Below are 27,460 nucleotides of genomic sequence, written 5' to 3' on the forward strand. Positions count from 1 at the left end.
GAGACTTTAAGGAATATTCCCAAGCAGCTGTCGAAACTCCCTTTGTTTCAGGGAAGTTCCCTGCCTTCTCTGGCCTGATATGGACTGTCTAGTTCCCCTTGTTGGCGGGAAAACATGGTGTCTTATCCTCTGTTGAAGCTGATGAACTCTAAAACTGGAAACCCTTTCCCTGCCTTCTGGCAGCACTTTGCCTCTTTTTTCTCCCCCTCACCCTTCTCCTGTTTCCGAACCACCTTTGGTGCAGCCCACATAACTGGCTTCTAGACCATCCTTGATGCCTCAGGCACCATGACTTCTTCTCCCTTCACTGTCAAGGAGCAAGAAGATCACCCTCTGGACTTACCACTACCCACTCCAGATGAGACACCAGTGTCTCAGGTAAAAACTGACAATGGGGAGGATCCAGGTGAAACATAATTCAGTATTTGAACTAAGTTAAGTTTGTTGATTTAATTAAGATAGACTTGTCTTTAAGTTATTAGCAGTAAACATGAAACTTCTATCTAGGCTTATTAAAGGTCAAATAAGCTCATGTTATCTCTGTTGAAATTTGTTAGCAAAAAGATGACTGAAATGATGGTTAATTGTCTCTCATCAAAGTTTCATGGGTAATTGCTAAAATAGTTTTCAAAGTCTTTGGTAACCTGAAACTTTGAAGTTTTGCTTGGATGGTAAATGGAATGAAATTCATTGGACATCTAGGTCTTTTCCAAATAGTATAAAGTGCTAAGTCATTGATAACTGGACATAGGTTTGTGCTTTTGACTTCTTACTGCAAAGAAACGAAGGGTATTTGAATCTGTTGGTAAACATGACTTGTGCTTAATTAATTCATAAACTTTCCATCTAAAGATTTCTGGTGAAATAGTTCACAATTGGTTACTACTTAGTCTTCACTGGAGACTAAGGTTTCTAAGAGTGCAAAATTCTGCTAAATGTAATTAAGACTGATGGAAATAAGGGAAACAAATCTGTATGTGGAAAAGTAGGAGAGATATGTAAGAAAGATATAAGGAATGGAAATGAATTGCTGTTGAAGGTGAAAGAAGGTAATTTTGTCCAATATGAGACTGGTTGTTTGGAAAGAAATGGCTTGGGGCAAATCTGAATGCAAAGGAAAGTTGTAGAAGGTTTATGAAGGGAAAATGGAATTTTAGGTGTGGTCAGGAAGACTAAGATTGAAATAAATGGATTTTAAAGTACATGGGTATAAAATTGAAAGTTTGCTTTCTCTCTGTTCAAAAAGACAAGTTTTCTTGAATTGTTGGTCTGCTCTTGATAAGGTAAACAGTTGTTTTCTCTTTGCCTGCCCAGAAAAACCAGTTTCTATGTTTTGCCTTTACCAGGTCATCAATATCCCTAATCTTATTTCTATGTGCTTTCAAACAAAGTTTTAACAAAGTTCCTCAAGATTTAAATCATGAACAAAGTCTCCTTGACTAATTAGGCTTGTTTGGTATGTCACATTCTCGTACAAGTTCATCATCACTCAATATTTTGGCTATTGATGTGTTAATGTGTCATAGAATAACTGAGTTTCCTTGTCAGTTGTATTATAATGAACTCTCAATGTCCATTTCTGAGTGTTTGTCATTTGTAATTATTCTTATTGTCTTGCAAAATGAGTTTCATCTTCAAGGAGGTTCATATAAAGGACTGTTAGGACAAAAACAGGTATTCAATATCTTTAAGATAAAAAATGAAGTGAGTAAGAATTTCTAGAACTAACTAAAGCTCCACTCAAACTAAATAAGAAATAGTAACATGGGGCTAAATGAACTAAAAAGACAAAGTTTTGTAACTCTTGGTTGAAACACTGCTGGTTCTCTAATGTTTACTCTTCTAGATTAAGGAAACCTTCTCTTAAGATATCTAGGACTTCCAGAAACATAAAGTATTTATTTGTAAACAAAGCATTTAACTTTTCTGTCTACCTGAACCCTACAAAATTCAAAAGGTCTCAGTAATTATTCTTTCTTCCATGGCAATCATAGTCATTTGCATAAGTTCAATAAAAATGTGTTCTCCTTGTAAAAAGACATCATTAGAAACATGGGTTATTTTACCAAGGCTTTGACTGGAATGTCATGGTTGAGAAAGACATGCATAGACTCAGATATGACCAAACAACTTTAAGGAACTAAGGTTGACTTTATGAAACCTGGAGCCATAAAGCCCCTAGGAAATGTTGGCCTGATACCTTGCTTACCAAGGTCCCAGTAGCTTCATCAGGTGAGTAAAGAATGTCACTTCTGGCAGGTGCAGGAACCTCAAGATATATTACGGATCTCGTGAAGAGGAATTCTGCCCATATCTACAGGTATTGCAGGCATGTCTGATGGCAAGTACTTGGCTTGGCTTCTGGCCTGGAGAGGCTACTAAAAGCTCAACCTAGAGATTCCTTATAAAAGTTCCAGCAAAGCAAATTCTAAAAGATCTATGTGATCACTCACTATTCTTGCTGAGCTTATGTAAATAATTAGGTCAAGTTTGTTAAAACCGGACTTGTTTTTTGAACAAATTAGTCTTGATTTGGTTACTTCTGATTAAAAATGAGGGTTATTTTAGAGAGAAAAGTTATGTTTCAATAATACATCTTTGTGGAGGTTAAATTCTAGATCTGATTGTCTTTAAATGTTTGTTGTTTACCTAAGCTAGACAACTTGAGGTAAACTTCAGAGAAATTGCACAATAGCACATATAGACAATCTTCTTGCTCATTATTCTTTGGAGATAATAACAGGACCCCATGGGCACATGATTATTTAAACAACTGGAAAATGGGATTGATTCCCCCACAAGTATATAATTCAACTAGCACCTTGACCCACTCTATGTGGCTGGGATGATGAAATCACTTTGGTCTTAGAAACCAAAGGCCACCAGTGGATGATGGAGGCCGACTTATTAAATACCAGGCTACACTTATAGATATTCCTGAAATAATACTAAAAACTTGTCAAACTTTAAACCTGGCTACCCTTATGCCTGGGCCTGACCATCGTACTTCCAAATTAGAACATGACTTACTGCTCAGAGATTATTGACCTTGTGTACTCTAGTCGACCAGATTTAAAAGATTCTCCTATTGAAAATACAGATGACAGTTGATTTACTGATGACAATAGTTTCATGGAAAAAGGTGTAAGAAAAGCTGGATATGCTATAGTGCTCACTCATGCTTTGCAATTGCCAAAGCCTTAAAAATTAATATTTATACTGACTCCAAATATACTTTCCTAGTCCTACATGTCCATGGAGCAATTTGGAAGAAAAGGGGATTATTATCAAGCCATAACTCCACAATCAAATAGGGGCCTGAAATTATTACTCTTCTTCAGGCTGTACACCTACTGAAGGAGGTAGCTGTAATTCACCTCAAAGAACATCAAATGATACGATCTTAGGAACCAATGAAGGTAATACAGTTTACACCAGGCTACTGATTTGGGTAAAAAGGCCATGGAGGTGACAAAAACTTTGCTAAGAAAAATTATCCTTAGATTTAGATTCCCTTGGTCCCTACAAAGTAACAAAAGACTGTCTTTTATTACACATTCAAAAGATGGCCCTCCAAAACTGAATAGCCCTTGATACCTTGTTGCAGTTAAAGGAGGCCCAGAATTAGATGACTGTCTCCTAACAGGACCCAATGGCTATATGGCTCTAACTTGTGTTCATGGCTTCCCCCCGGGTTAGATAGGCCACTGTATTCTGGGTTTTGCCTGGATGCATGGACACATTGTTAAAATCATTACCAACCCAGCCAACCTTCCAAATTTAAAACAATGGTGAACATGTTCTGTGTCTCATTCGTATGACCAACTAACATCCCCTTTTGTTCCCTCTTTGGGACTAGAGGGTGTTGTTTGGCACATGGAAGCTCTTAATAAGCACACGATCAAAGCCCTAAGTCATACTCCAAATAGCATTTCTCTACTAAATACTGAAGTAACACAAATACTTAAAGAAGTTTTACAAAATAGAACGGCATTAGATCATTTAACTGCTGCACAAGGTGGAATGTGTGCTGTCATAACAACAAAATGCTATGCATATGTTCCAGATGACCACAAAATATTTCTGGGTATGCGACAAATACTCAAATTGGCACTTTATTTTTTATTTTATTTTTTTAAAGATTTTATTTTTTTATTTGACAGAGAGATAGAGAGCACAAGTAGGCAGAGTGGCACGCAGAGGGAGAGGGAGAAGCAGGCTCTCCGCCAAGCAGGGAGCCAGATGTGGGGCTCCATCCCAGGGCCCCAGGATCATGACCTGAGCCAAAGGCAGCTGCTTAACCGACTGAGCCACCCAGGAGCCCCTCAAATTGGCACTTTAAACAATCCCTCTCTTTTCTTTAATGATTGATTAAATCATTTCCTCTAATGATTTCCTTACACTAATCATGATTTGCTGTTTTCTTCCATGTCTCTCCACCTGGTGTCAACACCTTCATTGCCATGACTTCAAGCCAACAGATGATCCTTTCCACTTGGGAAGATCTACACACGCAGCCTTCCTTGGATTCAGTGGCCTCTGCCTTTTGTAACTCTGTACTTATATAAGCCCCAACTGACCAATATTGACCTATAGGTAGGGACATCTCTATGCCCCTGTTCAGCAGGAAGACATTACAGAAGATGAGACCTTCCAACTTCAACAACCTTAAAGATTTAAGGGTCAAAATTGTTCAGGGGGAAATGATGAGGGAGCAGAATTCTGGCTGAAGACAAAGCGTAAGCTGACACTCTGCAACCTCCCCCCCATCCCCACTCCTGGGGGGAGACAAGTGTGACATTCTTCCAGGAACTTTCCAACTCTCTTAATGTTAATACCTTGCTAGAGGGGAAAACCAACATTAACTTGACAATGGCAAGGCCTCTGGTATCTTGTAGTCCTCCTTAGCATCTGAAAGTTCTTTTGAAACCTCCCTTTTTCATTACCTCCCCCACCCCCACCCCCACAGTATATAATCAGCACCCCCTTCACAACCCCAGGGCAGCAGCTCTTTCTGCCCATGGGTCCTATCCCCGTGCTTTAATAAACCACCATTTTGCACACACACAAAGAAAACACCAAAAAACTGAATTACAGGATTTTTCTTTCCTGCAAGATTTCCTGAACGTTTCTCTGTTGTTGTAAATTATTGATTATACATAACTATTCTTGCTCTCTTAAGGAAAAACTAAGTGTTGTTTTGTTTGTTTATTTTGTAATTGCTCAATCAAGGTGGTTGGGTTTCAAACTAGTTTTAAAATAGCAGTTTAAACTAATTTTTACAAAGTATTTTGGAACGCAGTTTCAAAAAATTTGAGGAAGGTTTTTCAAGATAGTTCAAGTTGTGTACTAGCTTAGCACCTTCATTTATTGAATTGTATTTAACTAATTGATTTCAATCAACAATGAAAATTTAGCATTATTTGGGGTGCCTGGGTGGCTCAGTTGGTTAAGCAGCTGACTTTAGATCAGGTCATGATCCTGGGGTCCTGGGATCCAGCCCTGCTTTGGGCTCCTTGCTCAGCAGGGAGCCTGCTTCTCCCTCTCTCTCTGCCTGCTGCTCCCCCTGCTCATGTTCTCTCTCTCTCTAATAAACAAACAAAAGTAAATAAAATAAATAAAATAAAAATAAAATTTAGCATTATTCTAATGTAGAAAAAGGAGCTATATATAACATATATATAATATATGATACTTATTACATATATAATTTTAAAAATCTAAAGTATAACATATGATCATATAGCTACCCTAGACATGTAAATACTTATTCAGTGTTATTAAATATGACATTATACATGTACTCTTTCTTATTTCCGACTTTCTGAAAAGTGATAATCTGGATGCTTCTTTTTGTATATTTGTTCAAAGCCAATTATAAAGCCAACTACCAACTCCACCATTAGCAAATTACTTGATTATTATTAAATATAAATATATTATTTAAAAAATATATATATTTTTAAATGGTTTACTTTCTTGTATTATGTAATGAGGGGGAAAAATGAGAAACCTAAAGGCTTTACCATTGCTTTTATCTTAGTTACAAAACTCATATCATAAAATCAATAGTAGCACTCGTGGGCATGTACTAAACTTAAACTCCAATTCTTCTCCTTTAGGCCTCCCAGTGCCACTGAGTCTTGCTATCAAACTGCAGTTTATATCTTCTGGCTCACAATATTTAGTCAGTAATTTAAATTCCATCAAGACCTCCAGGGATATTTTGAAAACATGGATCTTTGTAAAGGCTATTATTATGTGACATGTAACTGTACTATGTCAAATTATTAAATTGTTTGCATTCTTCTATCAGTTTGAATAAGCCATCAATTTGATAATATGCTCACATATGTGTTAAATGATAATGACAAATTGTGTGGGCAACAATATTCTCTACAAATTAAATACACTAGCCAATAGAAATAGTCCCCTATTGGGCGCCTGGGTGGCTCAGTTGGTTAAGAGACTGCCTTTGGCTCAGGTCATGATCCTGGAGTCTCGGGATGGAGTCCCGCGTTGGGCTCCCTGCTCAGAAGGAAACCTGCTTCTCTCTCTCCCACTCCCCCTGCTTGTGTTCCCTCTCTCACTGTGTCTCTCTGTCAAATAAATAAATAAAATCTTAAAAAAAAAAAAAGAAAGAAATAGTCCCCTATCTCCACACCAGATACAATTCTTTCAGGCAGCTCTACGTGACAAGTCTCAGAAGATCCCTCTGCTGTCTATCCGTCTATCTATCTATCTATCATCTTCATCTTTTAGGCTCCCCCTAATATGTTCATTTTCTATCTTAATGCAAATCCACTACCTCCAACATTAAAACTAAATATAACACTTTCACTTCTTATTTCTGAATTTTAACATATTTACTTATAGAAAATGTATCTTATGTGAAACCTCTGAACTATATAGGCTTAAGAATTTTTCTAATGGAAACTTCCTTTTTTTTTTCCTCTCCTATTTATTCATCTTCCATATTAAACTGTGTTTATGTTTCATCATTAATTATATCACGTTGTTCTTTTTTCAAGAATCTCAGCAACTATTTCATTAAACGTTTCAATTTTTTTTTTTTCAAATTTGTTGCAGAATCCCTTTGTCAAGTGGAGAGGGGGCAGAAATCAATCAAATTTTATCCTTCTTTAAACCATCATGTTTATTCCTTCTTGTCATAGTTAAATGTCTCAAAATAATAAATTACAAATGCTATTTCCATTTCCCCACAATTATTCCCTTTTAATCCCTCTATGTGATGGTTTGAAAACCAATAAAATTAAATGTTTACAGCAAGGAATCATCTTTTAATTTTTAAGTTCACTGGCATCATCTAAGTGTTTATTATGCATATTAATTGTACTTCATTTGGTTTATATCTCTCTCCCATTCACTTCCATATTTGGCTTCTGCTTCATGGGATTTCCCTAATTTTTTTTCACACCAATCAAATTTCCAGTGTATGATTCAGTCTTTAAAATTCTCCCTCAACTCAGGTATTGACTGTAGTTTTGAAATAATTCAATATATTTTATTACCCAATCATAAAACATCTTTTATACCACAAGTATTATTTATGTTGTTCAATTGCTGAACCTCTTCTCCTATTCCCTATCTGAGAATTTAAGACCTTGGTAATCTCATTGTACATCTCCTTCTCATTTTCTAGTTGAAGGCTTTTAAATGTTCCTTGCATACTATCTTATGGGGTTTTTATCTTAACCTCCACTTATCTTCCTGTGTTTGTATCATTAGTTTTCATTTCACCATGAATCTCTTGGGTACTAAGATGAAATTAACAGTTATATTTGACAAGATTATTTTTCGGATCAAATGTTACCACAAACTTACTCCTAATCTCTAACACAGTGGCAGTCAGATTCAATATCCTGATCATCCTCCATTTCAATTCATAGATTTAATTCTTACTTCCTATTTCAGTTTTTAAAAAATCAATTATAAATGAGTATTAGAAAATACATAAAAACAGAATAGTAGAATATGTTACTCTATGTCCATCAACAGTCTTCAATAAGTAACATTTTGTCTACTTATTTCATATATGTGACTCATTTTCTGGCTGTGGGTTTTTGGTTTGTTTTTTGTGCTTTTCATTTTCTGAAATATTTTAATAAAAATCTAAGACACCACATCATTACACATATTGTTACATCAGTAGGTATCAAATAAAGAGATTTTATTTTGTAATATTCACACCAATTTATATTTGTTGATTTCTATATCATCCACATATCTCATTTTTTTAAAAAATATATATACAACTTTATGATTGAATTTTCCTTTTATGAGCCTATGTTACTTATTTTATAATCTTCTTTTAAATTTGTTATTTTATATTTACTTCTTCTTTAAAATAAGGTACATAACTATTTAAATAAGTCAGTTTTATTTTCTACTTAAAAAATAAATTTACATGTACTCAAATGACATTATTTATTAGCTGACCCTCAACAAATACAACACAAATATTTAGACAGTTGTATAGAACACTTGAAGACTTCTGATTGCAAGCAAGATGGAGTAACAGGGACCAGAATTACCCTACTCTGTGAAACTTTTACAAATCTGAGTAAAATATATTAAACAATGGCATTCAGTCACTGGATATCAGAAAACACAAGGCAGGGGAATCCAATAAGGTGAACCCTAAGATTGCCCCAATTTACAGGCTGAATGGCAAGAGGGGAGCTTATAGAGACCTTGCCAATCTGCCTAAGTTGAAGAGATGGTATGGGAATCTGGCAAGACCAAAGAGGCTAGAGATTGGAAAGAAGACTACTAGAGAAGGAGAACTGCACATACAGAGCTCAGAGATCTTCAGGAGGTTCCCCTAGAGTCTTTAGTTCAGCACTGTTTGGCACATTAGTAAGAGGAAACTACCTGAGAGCAGAGGGGAAAAAAAAAAAAACAGATTACAGGAAATAATTATCTGAGTTTATACAGGACAACAATAATCTGTGTTCCCCATGATATGACCAATAGTATTACTTTGGCTGGGATTGTCTTGGTTTCTGAAGTGAAATCTCCATGGAAAACCATCCATTCCAGGAAAATTAGGACAGCTGATCAACAGTGGGAAACAAATTCCCATAACTTGAAGTATGCTGAGTTAGAAAATCAGATGTGCATCTTTTCAGTGGTAAAATATTAAATTAAAGACTGTTCTGTTCTTGCCTAATAAAACTGAAAAGTTAGTTTTGAGGGGTCAAACTATTCCCAAGTAAATTAGAAAGTCAAGTGTGTTTTTAAAAAAATACAAAACATCCAGCTGCTAACTAGGGATAATCTACAATGTCTGGGATCCAGTAAACAATTGCAAGCATGCAAAGGAGCAGGAAAATATGACACATAATAAAAGGAAAAAAAAACAGAAATGGACATGGAAATTACATAGATGATAAAATCAGAAGACAGGAGCATCAAAATGTTATTTATTATAGCCATATTAAATCCAAAAGGGAAGAGGAAGGACAGCTTGGCAAGTATACACATAGAAGATACAAAGAAGACCCCCATTAAACTTCTACAAATAGAAACTATAGTGAAAGAAATGAAAATGCACAGAATAGAATCAAAAACAGATTAGATCTGTAGACAAAAAGTTTAGTGAACGTAACACATAGCAATAAAAATTATTCAAAGTGAAAAGAGAAAGAGACTGATAAAAAATGAACATAGCAGCAATGAGATGTAGGACAATTTTAGGAAACTTAATGTTTGTATAATTGGAGTAGCTGAAGGAGAAGAGAGGGAAGAATAAAAACATATTGGAAGAAATAATGGCTAACATTTGTCCAAATAAAAGGTATAAACCCAGAACTTCAAAAAGCTCAAGATCCAAACATAATAAACTGAAGAAAAGTGCAGCAGTCATATCAAAATGATATTTCTTAAAATAAGGGATAAAGAGAAGTTTTAAAATTCTTCAAAAAATGATATATTATAGGGCGCCTGGGTGGCTCAGTTGGTTGGGCGACTGCCTTCGGCTCAGGTCATGATCCTGGAGTCCCTGGATCGAGTCCCGCATCGGGCTCCCCGCTCAGCGGGGAGTCTGCTTCTCCCTCTGACCCTCTTCCTTCTCATGCTCTGTATCTCTCATTCCCTCTCTCTCTCTCAAATAAATAAATAAAATCTTTAAAAAAAAAATGATATATTATAAAACAGGAAAAAAGATAAGATTGGTATCAAATTTCTCATTGGAAACAGTGTGAGGTAGAAAATGGAGAGGCACAGTTTTCAAGGAAAATTGAAAACAACAACAAAAAGAAACCAAAACTGTTAACCTAGAATTCTATACCCATGGAAAATTCTTCCAAATTATGGTGAAGTAAACTTTTTCAAACATAAAGAGGTAAAAAGAATCATCACTGATAAACCATGTAATACAGAGATATTAAAATAAGTGTTTTAGGGAATGGAAAAATGATATCAGATAAAAATCTGGACCTACAGAAAATGAAAAGCATTAAACTAGGTAAATACAAAAACCTTTTTTAAAAAGGTAGTTTATTACAACTTAACACCAAAAAACCCAAAAATTAGATTGAAAAATGGGCAGAGTACTTGAATACAGATTTTTAAAAAAAAATTTTTAAAGATTTATTTGAGAGAGAGAGTGTGAGTGAGGTGGGGAGGAACAGAGGGAGCAGAAGATGTTGACTCCACTCTGAGCAGGGAGCCCTGCTGCAGGGCTCCATCCCAGCACCCCAGGATCATTACCTGAGCCAAAGGCAGATGCTTAACCAACTGAGCCACCCAGGAACCCCTGAAAGAAGCTTTTCAAAGAAGACATACAGAGGGCAACAGACATAAGAAAAGATCAACATCACTAATCATCAGGGAAATGCAAATCAAAACCACAATGAGATATCACTTTACTATATCTGTCAGAATGGCTAAAATAAAAAACATAGAGAACAGTGAGTGTTTGGGAGGACATGGTTGGTAGGAATGCAAATTGGTGCAGCCACTATGGAAAACAGTATGGAGGTTTCTCAAAAAATTAAAAATATAATTACCATATGATGCATTAATTCCACTACTGGGTATTTACCCAAAGAAAATGAAAACACTAATTCAAAAAGATATATGGACTTACATGTTTAACTGCAGCATTGTTTACAATAGCCAAGATTGGGAAGCAACCCAAGTGTCCACCCATAAATGAATGGATAAAGAAGATGTAATATACATATATATATATATAACAATATACATACAAAATATAAATAAATTACATATCTATGTAATATGTCCAATATATATGTAATATGTAATTACATATATAATATGTAATATGTAATATTTGTACATACATATATATTTATGTAATACATAATATATGTATATTATGGAATATTACTCAGCCATAAAAAGGATGAGATTTTGCCATTTGCAATAACATGGTTGGATTAGAGGTTATAATGCTAAGTGAAATAAGTCAATCAGAGAAAGACAAATACCAGATGATTTCTCTTATATGTGATATTTAAGAAATAAAACAAATGAGCAAACAGTAACAAAAGACAGAGACACACAAAAAACAACCCACACACATACAAAACAAAAAGACAAACCCAGATTCTTAAATACAGAGAACAAACTGGTGGTTGCCAGAGGGGAGGTAGGTGGGGCATGGGGAAATATATAAAGGGGATCAAATGTATATTTATCTTGATGAGCACTAAGTAATGTATAGCATCATGGAATCATTGTATTGTATGCCTGAAACTAATATAACACTTCAATTTTTGAAAAAAGATGGCTTATTGAGGTAAAAAGAAACAAAACAATGTATTGTGTGGTTTTAACATATTAGAGGTAGCATATAAGACATTAATACAAAGGACAGGGGGCCAAATGGAATTGTTTTGTAAAGTGATTGTAGTTTACACAACGCAATATATTGTTATTTAAAGGTAAATTGTGATTAGTTAAAGCTCTAAACTGAAGCAAGTACTTTTTAAAAAGTTATACATAATAAGCCAACAAAGGAGGTAAAATTAAGTCCTAAAAAATACTCAACCAAAAGTCAACAAAAATGAAGGGAAAAAGAACAAAGTGCAAAATAGAAAACAAGCAATAAGATGGTAAACTTAAAACTAACCACATAAATATCATGTTAATATAAGTTGTCTAAACATCATAATTAAGAGTTGTAACATTTGACAAGAAAATCAAGATATAACTATATACTGCCTATGGGAAACTCGTTTTAACATAAATAAACATATAGATTATAGTACATAGGTGAATAAATATGTGTTATGGTAAAACTAATCAAAGAAAACTAAAGGAGCTGTATTAATGTCAAAGTAGATATGAGAACAAATAATATTACTAGAGAAAAAGTCATTTATATTGATGAAAATTTAAATTGATGAAGATGATACAAATACACAATATTTATGTCTTTATATCCCAACACTTTAAATATGTGAAGCAAAACCCAACAGAAATTAAGTGGGAAATAGATAAATCCAAACTAACAGTCTGAGATTTCAAAACTAACCTCTCAATAATTGATAGAACAAATAGAAAGAAAATTAGTAAGAATATAGATGCTTTGAACAATACTATCAGGCAGATATATCTAATTGATATTAATAGAGTACTCTGTCCAATATAATAATTACAAATCATTTCAAAATTATTTAAACCAAGCAATCTATTTTCTCTGAACAAAGTGGAACTAAATTTAAAATCAATATGTGATATGTAGTTTGAAAATCCCCAAATATTTGAAAGCCAGGTAACAAACTTCTAAATTACACATAGATGACAGCACAGTTCAAAAGAAAATCTGGGAAATAAGTATTTTGATGTGAATGAAAATGAAAACCCAGTGTTTCAAAATTTGTGAAATGCAGCTAATGCAATATTTAGATGGAAATTTTGGGCACTTATATTAAGCACATGTTATAAAAGAGGAAATTTTACAAATCAATTTTCTTAATTTCCACCTTAAAAAACTAGAAAAAGAGGAGAAAATAAAAAAACAAAGTAGGCTAGTAAAAATAATAAAGGTCAGGGGAAAAAATCAATCAAATTTAAAAAATATTAGAGAAAATCAATGAAAACAAAACATGGTAATTTGAGAGGATATATAAAATTGATTAACCTCTAACCAGATAAATCAGGGAAAAAATGTGGAGGCACAAACTATCAATTAGGAATGAGAAGAGTTATATCACTAAAAATTGCAATACATAAAAGGGATAATAGCGGGATATTATGGACAATTTTAGGCCAATAAATTTAACAACTCAGATAAAATGAACAAATTATCTAAAAGCCATAAATTACCAAAAGTCACCCGAGAATAAATCCAATAATCCTCATCTATTATAAAAATAAAAACTGTACTTAGAAATCTCACAAAGAAAACTCTAGACCCAGATGACTAAAATTGTGAATGCTACAAAATATTTAAGGATGTTATAATATCAATTCAACATAAACTCTTCTAGTGAATAGAAAAGGAATTACTACTTCCCTATTAATGTAGTCAGCATTACCCTGATACCAAAACCAAATAATGACATTACAACAAAAGAAACTGAATCCAAAAATGTATGAAAAGGATGACACATGAAGGGCAGGCAGGCTTTAATCCAGAAATGCAAATTGGGGTTTATATTTGAAAACAAATCAATTTAATTCACAATATTAACAAAAAAACAAACAAAAAACCCTGATATATTCATTTTAATATACTCAAAAATGCTTTTAACACAATTCATTGTCCTTTCTTTATAAAAACTCTCAGCAAAATAGGATACAAAGAAAACTTCTTCAATCTGCTAATAGGAACCTAGGAAAAACCTACTGAAGAAAAAAAACATTGTGATCTTCAAATAAGCAAACATTTTGTTGATATAGTCTCAAAGCCATGATCTGTTTCTAAAAAAAAATTATAGAGTTCATGAAAATTGAAAGCAAAACAAAATTCCTGTGCTCTGAACAGTCACTGTTTAGAAAATAGGAAGATAACACACAGACTGGGAGAAAATCTTTGCAAACCATACATCTCATAAGGAATGTGTATCTAGAATATATAAAATATCACAATCTAATAATAAGAAAACAAAACAAAAATTCCAAGTAAAAAAGGCAAAAGTTTTTAATACTTTACCAAAAAGATGATGGTAAAAAAAAAGAACACATGAAGAGATGTTCAACATTGTAAGTCATCAGAGAAATGCAAATTGAGAAGGACTAATATTAAAATGACTGAATGAGTTATGGAGAACCCATTGAGGAACTTGGACACTTAAATGCAGCTCAGGTCATGATCCCAGAGTCCTGGATTGAGTCACATATCAGGCTTCCTGCTCAGCAGGGAGTTTGCTTCTCCCTCTACCGTTCCCCCTGGTCATAATCTCTCTCACTCTGTCTCTCTCAAATAAATAAACAAATACAATCTTTAAAAAAACAAAGTAAAAAAATAAATGCTGTTGGTAAAATTTCAGAATGGTACAACCATTTTAGAAAGCAATTTGGCCATTTCTTAAAGGGTTAAACATACACCTACTATAAGACTCAGCCAATGTTTCTTAGATTTAATGGAGAGAATAATGCATATGACATAGTAAAATTTGTATATGAAAGTTTTATTTGTTATATCTCAAATGATAAAAATTCAAATATTCATCAACTGGTGAATAGATTAATTAATGATGGTACAGCCACACAATGAATGCTACTCAACTCTGAAAAGGAAAGGCATGAATGAATCTCAAAATAATTATACTGAATGAAAAAGTCAAAAAACAATTAAATTTTATTTTATTTATTTTTTTTAAGATTTTATTTATTTGACAGAGAGAGCACAAGCAGAGTAAGAGAGAGAGAGAAGCAGGCTCCCTGCTGAGCAAGGAGCCTAATGTGGGACTCGATCCCAGGACCCTGGGATCATGACCCAGGCCAAAGACAGCCGCTTAACTGACTGAGCCACCCAGGCTTCCCAAAACTATTAAGTTTTAGAAAATGCAATATAATTTTTAATGAAAGTAGATGTGATTGACAAGCAAGAAGTGCCTTAGAGAAACTATTGATTGTGTTAGATGTATTCATTATTTTGAGTGTTTTGTTGGTTTCATGGGTATGTATATTAGTTAAAACTTATCAAATTGTATATGTTGAAAATATGCAGTTTATTATACCTTAATTATACCACAAAAAGTCTTAAAAGTTAAAACAAACCATACATTGTATGTCCTGTAGTTGGTGTAGCAGTTTTTTAAAAAAATCACAATTTGTATGGCATTTCATCCTTCAAGAGGTGTTGTCTATATCCTTTTCTCTTGGCTCTAAACACATTTATGACTATTTCAACCAAGAGTACAGCACAAGTAACTTTTTGTGGCTTCCAAAATGGGTCATAAAAAGCCATGCAGCTTCTACCTGGTTCTCTTGGAATAAATGATTGTTCTTGAGGTGTTCACATTCAGAAGCCAGTTGCCATTCTGTGAAAAGTCCAAGGAACATGGAGTGCCTACAGAAAGATCCACAGTCTCAGCTGAGCTAAGTCTCCAAACCCTCCCATCCCTGGCATGATATAAGCAAAGGAGCCTCCGGATGATCCCAGCACCAGCCATTTGAGCGACCAGCAGCCATTCAAGTCTTTGCAGCTGAAACACAAGATATTGGAGAACAGAGACAAACCATTCTGCTCTGTTCTTTTTGAGTTCCTGACTGTCACAGGGACTGTAAATACAACGAAAGGTGATTGTTTTGAAGTACTGGCTTTGCTTCGATTAAGTTGGAAGAGTTGCCTGTCACTGTCATGATCTCATTCATAGATTTGAAAGCTGAGTTATGGATAAATTGTGCTGGCATTTGATCACAAAAGGATAGGGGAGAAATTAAGCTTGCAACCTAAGCCTGGCAGGGAGCAATAAAATAATAAAATCTCAAATATTCACCAATGGGTAAATAGATTAACAATTGATGGTATACCCATACAATGGAATGCTATGCAACTATGTAAAGGAAAGACGTGGATGAATCTCAAAATAAGAAATGGAAGAATGAAATTCAAGAGGACATTTCATAAGGTGAATTCCTTCAACATAGAGAGGAACTGTAAACCTTATGCCTGAGTTTAAATGAGTGCCAGGTAACTAGAAGATATACTGTGGTTTATCCTAAAGCCAAAGACGGAAGTGCTGGAGTTGAGTGTGAGCATCTCACTGAGCACTCTAATAGCAGTCATGAGTTGAATAAGCTTATGATGATTAATTGGGAAACCAGGAAAGAAACATTACAACTTCTATTTTGAATTTTTTTTATTTTATTCACGTTTAGCTTCTATTTTTGTGTATGTACTTTGAAACACACAATAGAGTGATGCACTAGTACATGTAGATAATTTGAATACATATAAAATATATTATATAATATTATTTATATTATATATTAATGTATAATATTTAATATATTTAAAATATAATTTTATTAAATAATAATAATACATAATGAATAAAATATAATATGATTACAATGAATATATATCACAATAATATAATCATATATATGATTCTTTCCTTTCTTTCTGTCACCTGATTGAGTTCTAACTCATCTTTCTTGCAAAACCACACCCATAATATATACATGGATTTCAGTTTGTTTCCTTTTGTTTGAAATACATTTGCAAAGCAATCTGACACAAAATACTTCTAGTTTTTAATGTTTTCCCCAATAGTTACATTTCTGCTCTAAGTAATTTAAGAGAATATTGTAAATAATTTATCTTTAATTGCTCTTTACAAATATTCAACTTAGTTTCCATAGTCAACTCATCCATTTTACATTAGCATTTAACAATTTAGATGATGATAAATAAAAGCGATAACAGAGTAAGAGCTACAACTGTTATAAATATTCTTGGGATAAATACTGATCAATATTGGTGAGTTTACAACTGTTGATAGCAGACATTTCTTAAGTAAATGGAAGATTAACCAGTACTAGCTCTAAGTATTCTAAGCAAGCCACAGTCTTTTTCAGAATATTTTCCTAAGAAAATAGTTGAGATTTGTTTACTATTTATGTAATTGATGATTGCTTAAGAGAGTTTTTAATATATTATTTTTCATGATATTAAAATATAAAATAGATGATTATACCAAATGTCCTTTAAAATTCCTTTTAGTGACATAATTTATACATCTATTCAATCAAACAAAATTCAGTTCATTGTTGATGAATGCATTCCCATATCGCTGTTCTGTAGTAAGCTGACATGAAGTTAGACAATAATGTCTTTTTATTATAAAATACCATAATAGTGCTAATGTTTAATTGATCAATATTAGAGATAAAACAGAGGAAGGCAGTGAATAATTGCATTTAATGAATTGATTTCAGTAGTTCATGAATTTTAAAACTCTTTAGTTTCAAAGATATGACTATAAAATGCATGTTCAGCTTCCACAGAAGTATTTTTATTCAGGAGAATAAATCATTTTTCTACTTCTGGCAATATCCTAATTCATTTTTTTCTTACAAAACATGAAATAATAGGGTAAAATTCATTGATAAATGGTCTTTTGTTTTTAGTTTGGAAATCATATTTTCTATGGAACAATTTAAAGTGAAATGGGTACTCTTCAAATGTATCTACTCTACAAAATAGGGGGATTGTCCAAAAGTGGGAACAATTTTCCTTTCTAAATGAAGAAGAGAATTATGTTACTAATTTTAAAAACAATCACATAGCCTAAATTATTTGCTTTTCCTAAAATGGACAAATTTCTAAAGTAGGGCAGTGTGTGTGTGTGTGTGTGTGTGTGTGTGTGTGTGTGTGTGTGTGTCAGAGAGAGAGAGCAAGAGAGAGAGAAGGAGGGAGGGAGGGATTCTGTATATAACACATTGGTTGCAAATATACAGTATTTTTTAATGTCAATGATTTATAATCACACAGTTTTGGATTTGAAAAATGAATTTAGAATCTAAACCCTTTTAAATAAAAAACTGAGTTTGTGTATGATAAGTAAACAAAACCAGACCACGTATCATAAGTGACAAGTTGGGGATTTTAAAGGTTAGTGCATCCTTTATTCAAAAAGGACACAAGTTTCAAAGAATGAATTACTCAAACATTGAAATGGAGAATTGCTACTGGTCTTTAAGAGAGAAGAGAACTCTTCCTTCCATTTTATCCCAGATGCTCACTGCCAATCCTCTCAATTTCAAGTTTTGGGTTGTCTTTGCTTTTTTATTCTTTATAGTCATAAAGATAAAGCAAAGAGGCAAAAAAAGTTCTCTACAAAGTAAATTAAGATCCTCTAACCGATTACTTTGATTCAATGATCTGAACATTAAACCTTAAGGATATTTAGTCAAAAATAAGAGATTATAAATATTTGAAAACATGTCCAGTTTAGTATATTCAAAACCAGAATAAAATTGTGCTAAATGCTTCAACACTAGTATGCTCTTAGCTTGAATATGTGACCAGTTAACTTTTTATTTCTTTTGAGTCTGTGCTCTTATGTTTACTTGAGAGAAGAATAATTCCTGGTGAGTATTTTTGCTCCCCTTTGCATAAATCAATAAGGGACCTTTTTGTAAGTGTTTTCATGGCATCTTTAATCAGATTAATCGACAACGACCTGAACTATTCATAAAATGGACAACTTAAAACAACTTTTCTGGAAATTGTTTTGACTTGAATCATTGCACCAGCCCATAATTTAGCTTCAATCAAACTTTGGATTTTTCAGATCACTGACATCAGTGTGCAGTCTCATGGTTTGTCTCTATTATTTCTAGAATTCTATGAATATATTTGTTAATGTGTTTTACAAATTGTATGCTCCTCTTCTGTGATTCTATCATGCTTTAAATTTCAAAAACTATACTAACATAAGCACAAAATCTAATACCAAGGAGATGTTACAGATTTTTTTTATATAGTAGGCACTATGACAATGTTTTTATCACTAACATTATCTATTTAAACTTCACAACAAAATCATGAAGTATTTACCATTTTGTAGATGAGGAAATTCTGTCCTAAAGTAGGTAAGTAATCTGATTGCAGATATATGCTGTTAAATTAGGCTAAATTATAGATCAACTCTGTTAATATCTTTCATTGAAATCCAGTCTTCTAAGTCCTTTATGATATTAATCATTATTATAATTGTATATATGAAATAATTTGTAAGTATAAATTTATTCATCCTTTCTTACCTTGAACTTTGGGGCAGAACAAATATAATCATGATTGCATACAACTATGCATTGATATGTTGATAAATTGAATTTGTTTTCATAAAAAAATTTGTAGTGAAGTGCTGAGTATACAGATTAGTACACAGACATCGACCTGTTTATTCTATAATCTATATAACATGGTAAATTTTAATTTCCATCTAGAGATGCACTATGAATTCCAATAAAGAACTTAAAACCTCGTGAGCACCTTGTCCTCCTTATCTGCTAGTGCAAATCCTGTATTGAGAAAATATTATCCCTTTCTCTCACATCCTGACGGTGAGGAGTTCTATTTTAATGATATCTTATAAAAACCTCATAGTTTTACTTGCAAGTTATATACTGCTTTTGATGTTTTCAGTTTATGCAATCACCAAGAGGACTTTTCTACTTTGATTATTATATCCCATTCTTACTGCAATGCCTATAACACAGAACACATTCAGAATTTGTTGACAGATTGACTTACTGACTCTACCCCCTTTTGTTATAATTCCATGTTCTTCTCCTTTCTTTTCCCAAGCTGAGAAAGAAATGGCTTGTCCTTACATCCTCAAAGAATTTATATAAATAATTTCTCTATGTATTCTATGACATATTTTTATATATTCTATTCTGTATTTATACACATACATGTTATATATATACAGTTGACCCTTGAATAACATGTGTTTAAACTGTGTGAGTTCGGGTGACTGGGTGGCTCAGTTGGTTAAGCCACTGCCTTCGGCTCGGGTCATGATCTGGAGTCCTGGGATCGCGTCCCATGTCGGGCTCCCTGCTCGGTAGGGAGTCTGCTTCTCCCTCTGACCCTCTTCCCTCTCATGCTCTCTATCTCTCATTCTCTCTCTCAAATAAATAAATAAAATCTTAAAAAAAATAAAATAAACTGTGTGAGTTCACTTATATGCAAAAATTTTTGATAAATACAATACAGTACTGTAAATGTTATTTATCTTCCTTATGATTTTCTTAATCACATTTTCTTTTCGCTAGGTTAATTTATGGTAAGAATACAGTATATAATATATATACAAAATTGTTGTTAATTGACTTATGTTATCTGTAAGGTTTCCAGTCAGCAGTAAGCTATTAGTAGAGGGAATCAAAATGGGGAGTCAAAAGTTATACATGGATTTTTGATTGTTCAAGTGGTTGGTGCCCCCAACTTCTGTGTTGTTCAAGCATCAGCTACATTTGAAATCAGTGTTTCATAGTTCCAAGGATGCTAACTTATACAATATTGATTGTTCAGTCAGTGACAGAACCAGTAACATAATCTAGTTAGTTAACACATTCAGAGATGTCCTATGCCTCAATATTTTCTTTTCAATTATGTTTAATCATAACAAAACAATACAAAAATCATAACAAAACCAATGATAAAGGTCCAAATAGAGCCAATTTCATGTCTATAACTTGATATGCTCACATGCACACACTGTGCAATATCGATCTACTTATCTATTTATTTATTTAACAAATATACACTGTGCTCACATTGCCAAAGCAGGTTTTCTAGTTTCTGAGTGTACAAATGAAATAAAGATGGATACAGAACACTTACTGGAGCTTACATTTTTTTTCAAAAAAAAAGGGGAGCAACAAACATGTTTAAAATATAGAATGTGAAAAAATATTAAAGAATAATGAGTTTTTTGAGAAAGAATACTGATTGGCAGTTTTGTCAGTAGCTACTTTAGATAAGGCAGTAAATATGTCATTCTCAGGAAGTGAAATTTAAACAGAAATGTAAAGATGAAGGGTGAGCCATTGATGATGAAAGAAGGAAAAAAATCAACACATAGGAAAGAAATAGACAATAAAATAAAAACTTGAAAAAAAAACAAATAACAACAAAAATACCTGAAAAAAATAGAAGTATAACTCACTACGGAAAGGAAATAAAAAATTGATAATTTCAACTACATTTAAAGAAATAGAGGTGATCTTATGGATGTCTTTCAGAAAATGGTCAATTTATGTGAGTTGTCATGGAATTTGCTCTAATAAATCATCCTATCACGTGACAAGAATAAAATTTTAAAAATAAAAAAATATTTTTATCATAAAATCTTCATTGAAAAAATAGAAAATAAATTTAGATACTGAGATTAGTAGTTTTAATGTATATCAAAGAAATAACACTAATCTTAAAATATGAAGAACTTTTCAAATTAAAAGAAAAAAACAAAGATTCAAAATAAACCATCAAACAAAAAATGGCATGAAACTACATAGTTTATTAAAAAGATAGACATCAGATAAAAAGTATTCAATCATGTTCATAATAAGAGGATTGTAAAATTTGCTACACAGAGATTCAATTTTTATTTTTTTATTATTTTTTAAGATTTTTGTTATTTATTTGAGAGAGCGAGAATGAGAGAGAGAGAGAGAGCACATGAGAGGGGGGAGGGTCAGAGCGGGGAGCCTGATGTGGGACTCGATCCCAGGACTCCAGGATCATGACCTGAGCCAAAGGCAGCCGCTTAACCAACTGAGCCACCCAGGCGCCCGAGATTCAATTTTTAAATTAATTAAAATGAAAATTTTGCCAATTTTAAAATTCTACATATTAAAACCAAATAAAAATAAATAAAAACCTCATTCAAAAATTGGAATTAAACTGAAATAGTTCAACCTAATTATGTATTAAAATTAGAGCTAACCACATAAAAACCATTAATGGAAGTATTTTTTTATTAAATTGACTTATTTTTTCTAAGATTTTATTTATTTATTTATTTATTTCAGAGAGGGAGAGAGGAGAGAGAGAAGTGGTGGGGGGAGGAAAAGCAGACTCTGGGCTGAGCGCAGGACCTGATGTGGGGCTTAATCCAATGACCCTTAGATCATGACCTGAGCTGAAATTAAGAGTTGGAGGCTTAACCAACTCAGTCACCCAGGTACCCCTATTAATTTGACTTGATAAAAATAACCTGTATAGACTTCCTGGGTGGCTCAGTCAGCTAAGCATCTCTCTTCGGCTCAGGTCATGATCCCAGGGTCCTGGGATTGAGTCCCACATTGGGCTCCCTGCTCAGCAGGGAGTCTGCTTCTCTCTCTGCATCCTCCCCCTACCTCTGTTAGAGCTCTTGCTCTCTCATACTCTCTCTCAAATAAATAAATAAAATCTTTAAAAAAATAAAATATATTAAAAATAACTTGTGTAATAAATAAAACATCAATAAGGTAAAAAGTTAAGACAGCCCAGGAAACAATACTCAAGGCATTGATGGCCAAAATCAACCCTATGTAAAAATAGCCAGAAAAGCTCTATGTAGAAGGGCATAGAGCTGAATAACAAGCATATATATATATATATATATATACACATATGGGAAAAGAATTTTTTTGAGGTAGTCAAAAATAACAAATTTTTAAAAACATATGATTTATCAGTCATCATATTGGCAAAAACCTAAAGTTCTAAAACAAAGTACCCACAGCAAGAAAGCTTCTATAATAATGGTGGGTATGTGATATAGGGAAAATTTTTAGAGAGAAATCAGAAAGTCTTTAGTAAATTTTAAGGTGCACACCAAGGTAGCTTTTGGGTATTAAAACATTAGGTCATACATTGTAAAATGATTTATTAAGAGTATAAAAGTAGCAAAAACTTAGTACCTAGGCAGAGAGACATGGATATATAAATTTAGAGTACTAGAATATTAGGATCCTATACAGGATGCATTAAAATAAACTAAACACACTTATGTGTATTTACACAAAATTACCTTAAGATACAATGTTGTATAAAAAAAGGAGATAAATGATACAGGGATAATAACACATTCATTTAAATTAAAAAATGAAAACAAAAATTATTTATAGATATGGAACTATAATAACTCTCTAAAACCCTGGGTAGCAAAAATAACTGCTAACTTCTAGTGATGGAAGTAGAGCAATTAGGTAATGGAATCTGGTAGGGATATAATGAGGATGAAAGTCTGTCTTTAATTTCTTTTTGAAAATTAAGGCAGAATGGCAACATATTAAAATTTTAGTATTTGATTGCACATGTATTTTTGGTACCTAACTTTATCCTATTTTAAAAATTGTAATAAAAAATAAAAATAAATTAAAAAAAACACCCTCTGAAATCTAAAATGCATTTCTGGGAAGATTACAGAGATTTAAAGTACTTTATGGATTTGTCTTTATAGTGCAGATCCCACAAAACCTAAAGGGTGAATCTCTGATTAATTATTAACAACAACAACAAAAAAAACTGACAAATGAAATGAATTTTAAATATTTTATGGTACCCTGCAATTTTGTTACCTTGTGGTTCAAAGCTCTTTGATGAGTTTTGAAAGCTGTTTCTTGTACTGATGTCAAAGATTTAGTTACTTTTAAAAGATGATATTCCTGAACTGTAAACTTCTCTTATCCTTTTTAAGTATTTTTAGGTCTAAAGCATCCTTGTGAAAAATAATGCAAATCTTCATTGTGAGTCTTTTATAAAGTATTTATTTGGCTTTTTCCCCCATCCTTTTTAAATATGACTGCAATTCAATAATCCTCATTTTGTTGTTTTTTAGGGGCATTTCTCAGGTGAAAGATTAAGACTTTAGGTGTAATATGTGCAATTGGAACATATACATTTGAAACAAATTTTAATATTAACTAGTCACATTCTATAGTTAAAGCATAATATTCTAATCTGTGATTCTAGGATTATTTATCTTTAAATTTAAAGACCTAATATTTTTTCTTTAATACCTTAATAATCAGTTTTACATAGAAGATAATTTATGTCATAAGAAATAGTAATAACATTCATTATGTAGACAATTTTATCAAACCACTGTACAAAAACAGTATCAAGTTACCATTTAAATAACAACTACTCAAATAACATAATATTGGATAGATATTTTGAGAAGTGTGCAAAGTACAATTCTATTCATTATCTGGTAGTCAAGAACAACAATTTAAAGATAACTTCCTATCATTATAGTTCATCATTTACATAAAGTATTTTACTGTGTTCCAGTCAAGTTTTAGAAAATTGGTTAGGTGTTTAGGTTGACATATAATGTATTACATTTTTTTCTCATTTAAGATTAAAAATCCTTTCATGTGCATATTTTTGTGCGGAACATCTGATTTTCCAGATAGGATTTGAGATGCCTGTCATTTTAGGGTCATTTTTCAGGACACTCTATCATTTTTATTTCATCTGAATTCAATGAATGTGTTGATAACTGATTTTCTAGGCAGCTTTTATTAATGTTAACTTTTTAGCTAGTTATTGCAGAGACTTCTACAGAGACTCTCTGAAGTCTACATTCTTTCTTTGTTTTTTTTTTCTTACATTCTTTTCTTTATGCAGATAGATCACCTTTCTCTGTCTTTATGCCATTTTTGCTAAATTCTATAGAGGCAATGGATTATGAGTGGAAGTAATTGACACTATTTCCATAAAAACTTTCTATACCCGTTCCACCATGTTTTATTTTCCTCCCACTTTTCAATGGCTGAAATTGTAAGGACTACCAGAATAATCCCATGTAAACTTCAAAAGTTTTGTATTGCAGAAAAGATAACTAATTAGTATATGTGTTTTGTAACTTAATTTGAAGGTTCTTGGTGGGAGGTATTTAGCAGTACGACACACACTCACACATACAAATTTTCAATCATTCTTTGTGGAAGATTTGAGGAATGTTTGCTTCTATGTGCCATGAAAAATGTCCTTCAGAAACGTTTGGGATATGGCAAACATAATCACTAAGAAGTCCAAAGGCCTAGTACAGGATCTGATTGTGAAGCATATGCGGATCTATTTAAACCATATCCTAAGGCCTCGGCAATATGTATATATAATAGTGTCCATATTATATATAGTACAGGGACCTTATATTTATAAACACAAATATATATTTTGGATACATATAATATTTTATAAATGTGTGGGTATGTATAAAGTCTTTTATAGGCAGTGGGTCCTCCAACTCCATTCCACATGTCTTTTATTGTGTGGTGATTCAGGCTTCATTGTTTTAATTAACTTAGGACATGTTTAGTCTCATTGTCCAGGTGTAGTGGATCTTTAGGTCATATCTAATTTTATCAAAAACCATAACCTCAACACCACTTACTGCTATGTATAGTTTGTTCTAGGAAATGGTTTTGTGTGGGACAATGTTTTAATACTAACTTTGAAGAGTTATTTTGTCTATCATTGCTAAAGTTTTGTCATGGGGGTACAACAGAGGTGATAGATGCACAAGTCATAATTTCTCATACCATCTGGATCATAAATAAACATATTTATTATAATTAAGCATTTACATGACTCATCTTTCTTTCTAGTATTAAATATCATAATTAAAAGCAATCATGAAACCCAGTACCACTACAGAATAAATCCAATTGCTGTATAAAAAGAAAATACTTAAGTTCTTTCTTTAGCTTATATTTTTTTCACTAATTAAATCAAAAACAATACAGCATAGATGTTGTTACAAAATACCGTATTTTTTAGCAGATGTAAATACCCCTTTTTTTCAAGGCTCTTAAAAAGTACAATCAAGGCATATTTGGATAATAACTTAAGAGTGACAGGGCTGCTAATCATATCTATTTTATATGTATCCAATCATCACAATAATAACTGCATAATTTGGTGTGCACAATCTAAATAGCAGTTCATGGTATGGTAATAGTCATTTTAATTTTTGATGTTTAATCAGTTGTTTTTAGGAATATAGTCATTTAATGTTTTTATTGTTTATACGGATATGTAATTTCTCCTCATTTTTACTCATTCTCTGATCTGCAGTTAAGTATATGTAATAGTCACTGCTGAAATTCCTTTTCATTGTATGCACTACATTATGTGCTTTAGGCACAAAGCAAGAGAAAATAGTGGAGCTTTCAAATAGTTATGCTTCTTGTCTCCAATGAATGTAAGATAATTGCATTAAGGAAGAAAAGCAAAATGTTGTGCTTTTACCAACAGGAAATGGTTATCATTGTCCAACAAAGAATAAAATAAACTATGTAGATTAAGACTCTGCCTTGATCCAACATGAATCATGCACAACTAACACATTTATCCCAAACGTCTTTGAAATAGAAGAAAAGATTCCTTATTTGAATGAAGAGCTGGAAACAGGTTAAGCTGTATTGTAGTAAAAGTAGAAAACGAAGAATCTTTTGTCAAGAATACAAACTGTTCTTAACTTCTTTGAGACAAAAAAAGCAAAACAAAACAAAACAAAAAACTAAGAAATGTAATGGTCATGTCCATGTAATAAATTTAAGGAAAATAATAACACACAGATAAAGCATGCATTAATTAGGTCATGATTTCACATACACACATGCACATACATACACATACTTTTATGTGTACGTGCAAACATAAAAAGGGCTTATAGAATAAAACTTATTTATCTACACAGATTTCCATATATACATAAGCTAATTTAAGTGCATGTATAATTTTTAATTCTTATTACAATCCCATAAATAAAGACCAGCTTAATCTTATAAATTGAGAGCCCATGATTTAGGTAGTTTAAATAATTTACCCAAACTGACCAACTAACATATGTCAAAGCAAGGACTCAATTCAAGTTTGACTATTCAACCAATACTTTTGAACACTTCTGTGCAATATAGAATTCAAAGTATAGGCTGAGATCAGATGCAAGTTTACATAAGTGCTCAGTATACGAAGGAAATTCCATCCTCTTAAAATTTGTTACGTGTACAGTAGAAAATTGCTGTGAAAAATATTATTCTCTTTATAATATATACATATTATAAAATAAAAACATCTATATATTTGAAATAAATTTTTCATTCATGAAAGCAATTTCTTTCTAATGAAATTTCTTAAACCTGCATTTTATACATGACTCAAGTGCAAAAAAAAAAGTTTTCATATACTATCAGATATTTGCATACATTCTCATTTAATATTTATTTAAATTTGTTACAACAAAATTCTAAACAATACTGGTATATCTACTACTATTTTTTCCTGTAATGTGCATTCACTATATTACAATATCACTATAAAAAGATACTTCAGTAATCTTGTAGAAAAATGAGCAATATTTTGTTAATATTTTAGTTAATAATTTAGTTAATATTAATCCCACATTATTTGGTATAATTATTCACACAATTGTTTTATTCAGCAGATATTTATCTTCTACATGTCTCACAAAATTCTATTTGACAAGTATATACCCTT

General features: G+C 32.4%; 1 pseudogene; it reads left to right on the forward strand.

Annotated features, from left to right (window-relative positions):
- The first annotated feature begins 288 nt into the window (after nt 1–288).
- The window catches only part of LOC114196628 (fibroblast growth factor receptor 1 pseudogene), a 67,672-nt pseudogene continuing 40,500 nt past the window's right edge, over nt 289–27,460 (forward strand).

Source organism: Eumetopias jubatus, unplaced genomic scaffold, assembly GCF_037043125.1.
Source record: "Eumetopias jubatus isolate StellerSeaLion01/CBP00866 unplaced genomic scaffold, mEumJub1_p1.0 scaffold_2, whole genome shotgun sequence".
NCBI lineage: Eukaryota > Metazoa > Chordata > Mammalia > Carnivora > Otariidae > Eumetopias > Eumetopias jubatus.